Source organism: Anser cygnoides, chromosome Z (assembly GCF_040182565.1).
Source record: "Anser cygnoides isolate HZ-2024a breed goose chromosome Z, Taihu_goose_T2T_genome, whole genome shotgun sequence".
Lineage (NCBI taxonomy): Eukaryota > Metazoa > Chordata > Aves > Anseriformes > Anatidae > Anser > Anser cygnoides.
Window position 1 is genome coordinate 67971688 of NC_089912.1, and position 10018 is coordinate 67981705.

The 10018-nt window shown below is 36.0% G+C and overlaps 1 long non-coding RNA gene across 2 annotated transcripts in view; it reads right to left on the reverse strand.

Annotated features, from left to right (window-relative positions):
- Positions 1-516: 516 nt before the first annotated feature.
- The window catches only part of LOC125180125 (uncharacterized), a 20026-nt gene continuing 10524 nt past the window's right edge, over positions 517-10018 (reverse strand). The window contains exons 3-5 of one of the 2 annotated variants that reach the window (XR_010827820.1): positions 6681-6747; positions 5906-6172; positions 517-4273 (exon numbers count right to left, since the gene is read on the reverse strand). This is a non-coding gene — a long non-coding RNA (uncharacterized lncRNA). The remainder of the gene's footprint in view (positions 4274-5905; positions 6173-6680; positions 6748-10018) is intronic. The other variant, XR_007158414.2, reaches the window with a different exon arrangement.

A 10018-nucleotide genomic window follows, 5' to 3' on the forward strand; every position in this document is an offset into this window, starting at 1 on the left:
TAATCTAATAAAGGGCTTTCAATCAGGTCAAATACCTTCAGAGAAACATACATTTTCTAAGTATGGAGTAAGGCTCTATTATATCTTCTTTCCATCACACACACACACAAAAAAAAAAAAAAAAAAAAGGGTTGAAATGCTGTTTACAATATATTTTAAACTGATATTTCTTTATGGATTTGACATTGTGAATCAGATGTCCATTTACTGCCATTGCATCAGACTACTTTGACACACAGTGATGCCACTGTTAGTTCCACACAGCTAGAAACACTGCACAGTGACTACAACAGCCACATTATTATGAACACAGTTCATTTCATGCTACGGGAAGTGTTCCTCTTACTCCAAGGAAAACTCCTTGTGTGTTATTTTAACTCATCATCAAAACCAAGGAAATTAAAAAAACCCTGCTACTGTATTTATACAGAGCATATATTCCATCTTAATGTCATCTTAAATTAGAGAACAAAATTAGTATCTTTGGCAGCAGCAATCTCTATCATGCTGTTCATGTCACACCTTCTTTCAGCTTTTGTGAATTATAATGTAATTAAGATTACTGCTTGCTATGGAATAGATCGATCATATTTTCAATTGCCATAAACTGGCACTAGCAGCAACATCACAGATTCACTGTACAGGTAGGAGTCCCCCTAGATTGCCTTTGATAAGACACATCCAGTTCTGTGACCATAAAGGGAATGCCTGTAAAGGATTGGATCATATCAAGTCACATTTGACCACGCTTATTGTTCAAAATGCACTCTGCATGATACCTATGTAATAGCATATCAGTGCTTTTTGTGTGTGTGTGTTTGTGTGTGTTTATGTGTGTGTGTCTAAAAAAAATATTGTTTATAGGAAAAGATGTTTTGCCATGAAAGTGTTTTTCTGTGCATCTATTATACCTGTCCATACAGAGTAGCAATTTCAGTGTGGAGTGCACACAAAAATTATGCATCTGGATGTAAAGGTAAAATGTTAAATATAGCATATTCCAAATGAATGCCAGTACACATTATAAACTTCTGAGTTATGTTCTGGTAGTTTTTCATAAGTTTGGCTTGTTTCAGCTGATCAACACAAACAAAAATATGAAAAAAATGATAGATGATTATTTGAGAGAAGGAAAAAGAATTTTATTTTTATGTAATGTTTTTGTTAAGGGTAGACCATGATCTTATTTTCAGCATTCTAAATGCAGAGTAATTTCATCAAAAGTAATAGACTACATACAGCACCATGTAGATGAAGGTCATCAAGTACAGGTTTATTCCAGTTTTATATGGTTTCAGCTTTGATCTGAATTGGATAATTTTACCTTTGCTGGGATATTCACATTGCAAATACCAGTCAAAGGAATCGTGCAGTTGATGGTTCTCCAATGCCATCAGAGCCCAAACCCATGCTAACACATAACATGTTCTCACTACTGTAGTCTTCCTGCAGCTTCTCCACACACTGGGCAGGAGCTTGTAGGTGTGGGAGGAGAAGCTGCCTGTGTGCACGCTCATGTGATGTAGCCTCTTTCCTTACAAAATCTTTCAGCAGTTCCAAATTCTTTGTATTTTACTGGGTTATATGCAATGCGTTCTCTCTGTCTATTAAAAGAAAATTAGTTTATCTCTAAACCTCAAAGACGCATTTGTCTATGAAAACATTGCAAGAATAAGGTGTATATTTTTTCTAGTGTTAAAAGCATCCACTAATTTCCAAAATAATATGGCCATTAATGAGAAGCCTCAGTCATATTACAGAGCCAGGGACAGTGCATCAAAAAGAGGGTGGAGGGCAAAACAGTATATAGTTGACTAAAGAAGAAAACAGGAACTGTTGAAAACAGATAAGAGCAGCAATGCTTGATTTTGAAGAATCAAGGCACTTGTAGCCCACAGGATTATTCACAAAATTGGTGGGGATTGTAGTCCCCATAAACACTGTTCTGATCTGACCTAGGTTTGGTGACTGCAGAAGAGCCTTTATCTTTCAAACAGTCTGACACAAGTTTGATTTGTCTTACACAGTAACCTGTGCTGGATCAGAGGCTGGATCTGTGGAGCATCTTCTTTTCGTTGTGCTCAATTAAATTAGAAAATCTATGTACTTTATATAAACAAGGAACTTTATGTTGACTGGTTGATGGATTTGCTCAAACTTGTCTCCATATAAGCAAATATGTTTCTTTATTTCATTGTGTAGCACATTTCTTCTACCATTGAGATCTGTGTAAATTTTGTGATCATGGTGCTGAGGATCTGCTGGCCACTGATATCAAGAAAAAGATTCCTGTTGTATTCCATGTATTTTGGTTCAGATCCATAGCTGTCTTGCTAGACTAAGCAGGTGTAGTGTGGATACACTGTACTAGTCTATCTAATAGATAGTCTGTTGGTTTCAGATCTAAGAGATCAAGGCCATTTTGTCACTTGAACAGGTTAATTTAATCATTGTGAGCATTAGTTTCCTCAGTGAAGGAATTATTAGGGCAGATGAAGTGAGTGTAGTGTTTTCTTCCCTTCCCTATCCAGCACTGCCAGCTTTGTCATCTTTTTACATCATAAAGATGGAAGAAGAATGTGCCATCATTATTTTTTCTTCTTTGTCCGATTATGCCTACACGTTATCTTATTTTCTGAACTACCCAGTTGTGTTCTTTGAGAATATGCTGATAAGGCGTAATAGATCTTAGTGCTTTAGCTGGTGTTTAATACAGATTTGATCAGCTGTTCAGCAGTGGCCATGGTTTTTCATTCTTACACAGGGATCCTGTTCTGCTACACACTGGCAAACTCACCACGGAAAGAGAGTCAACATATCATAATACATTCAACACATTGTAAGAAGAGGTATCAGGGGAATCAGACTGATAGACTATGGGAAACAGGATAGGTCAGCAAACCCTGTTGTCACCTCTGCTAAACAGGACCTCTTCTACACAGGACAGCTGTGTTTCTAGGAGCTGTTTGGGAAAGGAATTCAGTATGTTCAAGATAAAGTAACAGTAGCATGAAAAGAATGAAGTGTGGCAGTCCCATTGTTCTCCTCACTGAGAAAACAATTTTTCTTACCAGTTTTTAGGTGATTACCCTGACAGAATCAAATGATACTGAATAATTTTACTACTTAATTCTAATATTAATTCTGTTGCATTTAATGTGATCACTTTCACTTGAGCAAGGGGGAGTATATGGTATCTACTCTGTTTTTTTGTTTGTTTTTTTTTTTCAACGGTAAGACAGAGTTTACTACTGACTGGATATTGCATTGTGAATATACAGTATAACAATGACAATATTATTTTTATTTGACTGCATATATATAGCATGGCTTAATAATAAATAGTATTATCTATTCCCCTTTAAGTGTTCTTCCTCATATGCTCATTTATGTATGGAAAATTGTCAAGCTGTGGAGCCTGGGAAAGTATTCAAGGGGAAGATAACTATGCGTTTGCTCTGTTATTATATGTTCTTTAGTCTTCCACTTCTGGAAACTGAGTCTTTTGATTTGACTTACTAGAATTGTTTGTATGCTTTTGCTGAATGACAATGACAGTGAGAAAGCACCTGTTTCGGTTTGGAAAAGCACTGTCAGTTCTTCAGATCTGATGGTTCTAAATAAATGTGAAATGGGACTTCTAGTAACTTCCTATTGTAGCTGTGAGTTTGAAAACAGGTTGGGATTCTCCCCTCATTACGCACAATCATAGGCATACAAGACCACAAGAAAATGATGCCAACTTTGAAATTATTCAGGAAAATTTGCTGACTCAAAAAAAAACAAAAATAAAAATAAAAACAAATAAAAAAACTCCACCATGAGAAAAGAAAAAAAAAAAAACACCTTATTACCAACAGAAGACAAAATATGTGATGCCTGTGAGTGTGCAAGATATTGCTAAAGTTGTCTTATTGACAGATTATATGAGTCTGTATTTACCATTGTTTGAGTTTTCATCATGTTCTCATGCTTGACTCTGAAGCTACTCTTTATCTGGAATGATATTAGACAAGATTGCATTAGGAAAGAGGAGTGGCATGGAGGAGAAGCTGGGCTGTGCCTGAAATATTGGTATCTACAAAGTTTGCTTTGGTTCAGCCTCTGCTGCTAATGACTAACCAACCCCTCTTTTCTTCCTCAGCAACATTATTGTTGCACAATTATCAGATCTTTTCTCTTGATTTTAGTTGTTTCCTTTTTGCTTTCTTCCTTCTTTTCTGTTATTTCGTGTCTTCTACTTTTAATGGTCTTCTTTACTGGATACTTCTTCCTATACCCAGAAAAGAACAAAGAATGAAGTATGTAGAGCTGGATGGGAATGTGGTGAAGGAGGTGATACCCTCTTAGGCTCTCTGACGTTCTGAATTAGTATCACAATTTAAGAAAATTGACAGCAACTAAAATGAAATGAAAAATACATATATATATATTTCTGATATTAAATGAAGCTGAGGATGAATTTAAACAATATCAAATACATAAAACTACAGTTTTCCCTCAATATTAGATAGCAATTAAATCTCCAGATTAAATAACTAAATTATATAAAACATAAAATATATCCAGGATTTACTTTTTATCAGGTGTATCCCAGAAAAACATTCCTGTTTTCAGTCAGATGGATTAACATTCTGGAACATTCTGACACCTCCTTCACTACAAAATCAGCTGTTATTTTATAAACTGAAAATAACATTATCTAAAATCTAAACCACAAGTTAGAATCAATTATAAAACTTCCTTCTCACACTGTGATTCTTCTTTTCTGCTATACATGGTGGTATAGCACAGAAGTGTCTACCAACAGGTCTTCCCTGAAGTATGGGAGATGGTTTCAGGACTCTTAGGACTGGAAGTCTAGAACATTAATGTGTTCATAAGATAATATTTCAGTATGATTTTCTTTGTATAGTCCCTGGGTGCATTTGGGGAGATTATTAACATCCCAAACACAATAAAATGTACTTTCACATTCTTAATTACTAAATGTAATAACACACAGGCATCTCAGAGAAACAGATCAGAGGGTTACATACCATTGTAAAAAACAAAGTTATTCCCAGACGTACTCAGGTGATAACGATATAGCTCCGAAATACAATTCCTATTGTGCAGTACTTGCATTCTTTTTGTTTCTTATTCATATGTCCAATTTTCATATTTAGTTGTGGTGAGCTTTGGATTATCATTTCTACTCCAAAAGTGATGTTTGTGCTCTGTTTTGCTACCTTGCACTTGCATGAAATATATAAAGTCTTGACTAAGACTTAGAGTAATTTTTGCATGAGTAGCAGTTAGAAAGATTGTGTCCTCAATGTACATTCTGTCTCTCCTGTAGATGAAATACTTAATGTTTTCATCTTTATCAGTATAAATAACTTTCACATGCATTTAATTCCCTTAAATACATGTAAAGATCAATAGTCTAACTGATGTATCTGTCCTCTTTTTCCTTATCTGCCATTTTCCATCACGTGTATTAGTTTTTAAAAAAATATCTTTTGCAATGGATTTTGTAAACTCTAGAAAAATTGACACTGAGAATTTCAGTGTTATTCTAAGCAACAAATTATGTTATAAACAAATATCACCTATAAAAAACAAGAAACAAAATTTAGCTTTTACTACAGTGAAATGACAGCTCATTTGTTTTGTGACAAAAAATAATAAATAAAAAAAAATCAGCGGAAATACTGAGACATTTCTGGGCACATTGATATACAGAGGGTACAGATACCTGAGCTAGCTTCAAACTGTGCTTCATTACATTGTTCAAATGTACTATTTGTCCTTATATTATCCTCACTGGTATGTGAGCACCTTACTATGAAAAAGGCAGAGTTTTTAGAAGTCTTGTATAAGTAGAGAAGTTATATTCTCTAAATATGGTACAGAGACTTACCCATGGTCACAGCTGAGGCAGAAATTGGACAGGAGCATTTCCAGTGAAACAAATGGAAAGAAAGATATCTGTGTAGGCATGCATTTGAATGGTAGTCTTTGTAGATGAAATGTTACCTCCTTGTAGGCTATATTGCCTGTTCTATAGTTTAGTAAGTCATTGCCTTTCACAGGTAAATGACATTTGTATAAACCATTTTCATCATCTGTGTGACAATGTTCCTGTTGATTTCAGTAAATATTTTCTTCATGAATAAATACTGCAGATCTGAAGCATAAAATGGAGAATAAAATAAATGAGAATTCATGTGTATATATAAGACTGTGTGAATTAGGTTTAGAAATATTAGCACTGAAATACTGTGATAACATAAAACAAATATGAAACAGTATTTGAAGAATACCAGTATGCAATTTTTGCACAAAAGAAAAATAACTTTTATTTCTTTCTAGATTTGGGAGTTGTTGGCCTTCACCTGATGTTACATGCTTCTCTAAAATAATGAAAACCAGACAGTGTAATGGTCATTGAAGTTGAAATGCACTTCCCCCCATAATTAAGTTTTATCATTAAAAATTGTGCCTTTCAGTAAATTTCATGTTGCCAATGTAAATGTATGATCTAGCCGCTTTGCATCAGGATTTGGCATTGTCTTTTTTTTTGCCTGCTTATACCAATATCTCTAAGAAAAGATTAAATTATGTCAAAATTAGGATAAAGAGAGACACCTGGGTTATATATGTACTGAAATAAATAATTTAAGTGAAAGACTTACAGAACTGAATTGCCATTTGTTTTCTTTGGGCTCATACGTTCAGTGTACATGGAGATTGTTTCTGAAACTGAAGAATGTATATGGCTTTAAGATTTACCTTTGTTTTCTTTTCAGTCTACAATAAGCCTACCAAATATGTTTGAGTTTAGTAGGGGGAGTACATGATCGTCTTCACTTATGTTCCATCATGTCCCATCCAGGCCTGCATGTACCTAGTCTAAGCAGAACAGACTACTGTCTTTCTGGTTTCTGTATATCTGACCTGAAGCTCTGCCCTTCACTAGATACATAATGGACCTGGATAACACACAGTGAGTCACACAAGTTCCGTAGGAGGGAATGAATACAAAAAGACTTAGAATTGTATTAGCATAGATGTTAGGCTGTCATGGCTATTCATGTTTACTCTGAAAATCTCACATCCCTTTTCAACTAAAATGTTCAGCCATCCTAGACAGCCCTCCCACACCTAAGGGAAACTTCAATGAGATCAGTAGCAATGTATTGTCTACATTTTTCCTGTATCTTATAGCTGGATGCATACCTGGATAGTAGCATATTAGAGATCAGTTATGCAGACTGTGATTTTGTCAAGGTAGGGGCCACTGGTTAAAACATGAGATGTACATACTGACATATTTTTTCAGGGCCGAGGTAATCTTCCTGAAAGTCAGTGTGGCTGAATAGTTTACCTTACTGGAGGCAGAAAGAAGATGGTACTTGCATTTTCTTCACCTGTCACCAAATGAGCCACTTATTCAGAGAAGGAAATAAAAATGAATAAAAAAAATGAACCTATTATTGCTCAATAAAAAGAATTTTGAATACTGCAGACAACTACAGGAGACAAGCTGCCTTTCTGTAGAAAGCCTTTCTGTTTATTCTACTAGTGCTCAGTGCAGGAATAAGTGAACGTAAATGTGACCTATACTAGAATGAAGGGGAAAAGAAATGATGTAGTATTTCCTGTTAAAATGTGTGTTATTAAAGGGAGCAAATGGAAGAGCTGAGTTCAGAAGGCTTGCTAGAGAAAACATATGATAATGTCAACATCCCCCACTGAGGTAGTCACCTTGGGCTTCCTTTAAACTCAGTGGAGGGACAGATAACACTTCTGGTGCTTATGTCATCTTACCCTAAAGCAGATGACTAGAAATAGGTCAGCTGAATCACTCCACCTGGGAGCTGAGGACAGCTATCTCAGAAGTCATAATCTATGTTGCAGACATCTAAAATATTTGAGATGAATCTCAGCCCTAGGGTCTCAGTTCCAGCTCAGTGTCTTGCACAAATGGTTATCTGTCTGGGCAGTTTCAGTTGTTCATCTGATTTGGCAGGACATGAAACAAGTAGCCTGAGACATACAGTGCCCAGCAGAATTGAGTACATTGGGAAGCTCTGCAATATGAACAGAGTAAATGAATACACAGAGGCGTTACTTGGATTATGGAAAGCAAGCTTCAGCATTATGGCTTCTCACAACGTGGTAAAGTTAGGTTGTTACTGCAGGCACCAAGTAAGTTTAGGGGGGATTCTTATTGATTAGACATGGATTCCTACTGATAAGTTTTTCTGGTATTTCTTTAGCTCCATGACATATCCAGCTATGACTCTGGAACACATGAGTATGTTCTGGTACAAGTACTCGGGTACAGTATAGCCACTGTAGTGGCAACCACAGGGCTGAGACTGGGTAAGCAATGCGATGGGAATGTTGCCAACTTTCTCAGGTGAGTACAGGCTTATCAGAGCAAAAACTTCTGCCTCAAAGTCACCACATCCAAACTATGCAAGGATATGCAATGATTATTCTATGAAGAAGATGCTTTCTGAACATAAGCATGATGTAGTGATGCTAAAGCTTCTTTCTGCTAAAGAAACCAGAATGGTCTAAAGCAGTGACTGGTTTCCTGAAACATCTCTCAAAAGTGTCTACAATAGTAAACAAACCTGATGTTGATGAATCCGTGTAGGTATGATACAAGATTCAGTCCCCAGACTGGTGGCCCTGTTTTGCGACATGCCACTGCAATGAAACTATTAATACTATATTAATAAAGAAAGCACAACTTTGTGTCAGAGGGCCAGAGAACATCAGAATTTTATGGCTCTTAAAGCCTGAAGTCAGCATAACCCATGTGGCATTAGAGCTGTTAAATGTGTGACAGTGGGGATGACAAATCTGTTTATCTAAACTGGGAAATAGAAATAGTCTGTGGAAACCCTCACAACGGGGTGGATGAGCAAGCATGGTCTGCTTACATGAGCACAGATGGTGGGAGCAAATGAACTTCAGGAAGGTGAATATTTGATGAGGTGGAAAAGAGTATTTCAGCACACCATGTTACTAATCCCCTGGAGCTGGATGGAGCGATAGCTAATGAACATCACACCTGGAAAACTTCTTCCGATAACTTCAGGGTTTTAATCAGCACATTCAGAGTGACATGACCGGTCACTGAATCAGCTCTGTTTATTCCCTGACAAGCTGACTCTTTTCTGCTTCACAGAGGTGTCATAACTGCCCCAGAGAGTGTTTCACATTTTCCTTTCCATTTTCCTTTTTTAAATCCCATCTGAGGTGTAAGCTTTGGTTCAAGTGGATTACATGACTCTTAATTTCATTAAGTAATGTCTGAGTTATACAGTGTTTTTCCTTTCTCCAGGTACTTCCTATTATTGTTAAATCTATTTACCACTTTCTCATTTACCCATTATCTTGGAGCTTATATTGTTTTGTCTAGGAGCTAAAGAACAATACAAATAAAAAATAATAAAAAAAGACAGTATCTAATAAACCTGAGATAAATTATGTTTACCCTCTGTTTAAGGTTTATTTTGATAAATTTTAATCTAAAGAGTATGGGTCTGGATGGCTGCTTAGTGTTTGCATTGCAAGTGGAGTGCAAACTGAATGTATTTCCAGACCATTAGACATATAACAAAATGTTACTTTTGTTAGCTTAATAGCCAAACTTGTCTTTTGCTGGTGTCAGAAGGGATTATTTGTCATTAAATGATAATATAAATGCCCTTTTAACAGGGTTCCGAAAGGCATTTCAGTTCTTTGAACAGATAAACTGAAATGCACATGAAGAAACATCTACAGCAGAGTGTTCCATTTTAATCAGATTATTTCTTTTTTTCCATACAAGAAAAGCAATGAGCCTAGCCTTGAGCTAATAAAAACAGGTGTCACTTCGCTAGTTTAACTGAATCTAAATGGTGCACAAAATCAAAATGGGGTTCTTTATTTTCATTGGTTTAGGTCATCTTGATATTTCACTCGGTACATGCATACACATATCCAGTCCCATTTTGTGATTAGGATTCAGGGT